Raw genomic sequence first — 1300 nt, forward strand, 5'->3', positions numbered from 1 at the left:
AATTATTCACAATACCACAATAAAAGACTTAATTGTTTGGCTGAGGTGAAGAGGAATCTTTTCCATTGGCAAACAAGGAAGTTTTAAACAGGAAGAAAAGAATGCTAAAAGCATGGGCTCCGACAAAGGTTGAAAAGCGGGGGCCAAGGGAAAATTTAACACCCATAACAAAAGATTTTGAAAAAAACTCTATTGTTTGCATTTGACACCAACTTCGTCGCTTATATATCTTTCTCGGGAAGCGCCAATCGAGGGGTAGATCACTCTTGCAAAAAGTGTACGGGATTTCCACAAAAACGAAAGGATTTCCAGGGATTTTCTCAAAAAACAATAGAATTTCCACCAAAGGTGTACGAGATTTTTATGAAGTGATTTGCCCCTTGGCGCCAATTTTTTCTGAATAAAACCAGTATCGCTGATATCAAAAAGAGGATTCTAAAAAAAGTCGAGGGATCCTACCAACAAAAGAATAAAAGGCTGAATTTTCCTGCAGCGTGATAGGAAAAAATCCAAGATTCTGCCAGATGGAGATAGGATTTTAGCAATAGCTACCCACATGAACACTGCAGTAGAAATACCACAACCGAGAGGCAGATCATTTCTCACAATCATGTGCAATAATTTGTGACGGATATTCAATTTTTTGTGGTTATGATAAATTCAATCGCAGATTCAAAATTACCCTAAAATAGGTTTCTATGCCGATGAAACACGTTTGAACAGGTCAAAGTAAGGTGAGATACACAAACAAAACAATACATGACCCTAAAGCAAACTGTAGTCAAAATTCAAATTAAACTACAGTTCAAATAATAAATCAAATTAAAATCATAAATCAAATAATAAACCACTTTATGACATGCTGCATGGAAGTTGGTCAAATTCTTAGCCATGGGCGGCGCCAGATGGGGGACTGAGTGGCTTCAGCTCCCAACATTCTTCTAAAAGCAAGACGCCTTTTCTCTAAGATATGTTTAGGGCCTTCGACAACCTCTAGCCCGGCTCTTCCAATGTACTGCTAGCATAACAATTGCCCTAATCATAGACATAAAATATCTTGAAGCATTTTAGTGCGCTTTTCAAAAGTTGTTTTTTAGTCCAAAAAAGCTACGAACTCGATACCCCAACTTTAAATTTCTTAGTGCAGCCCCTGATGTAACGATCAGCAGCGATGAAATCACACGTAAATTCTAATTCAGTTTACTGTGACGTCACCAAAAAAGGAACTGCATAAAACACCTCCTCCGGAACACTTTCCAAATATTTCAATTTCATAAAAAATAAAATCTTTTCCCTAAAG

This window comes from Rhopilema esculentum, chromosome 10 (genome assembly GCF_057945365.1).
Source record: "Rhopilema esculentum isolate cy_ngs chromosome 10, ASM5794536v1, whole genome shotgun sequence".
Taxonomy (NCBI): domain Eukaryota; kingdom Metazoa; phylum Cnidaria; class Scyphozoa; order Rhizostomeae; family Rhizostomatidae; genus Rhopilema; species Rhopilema esculentum.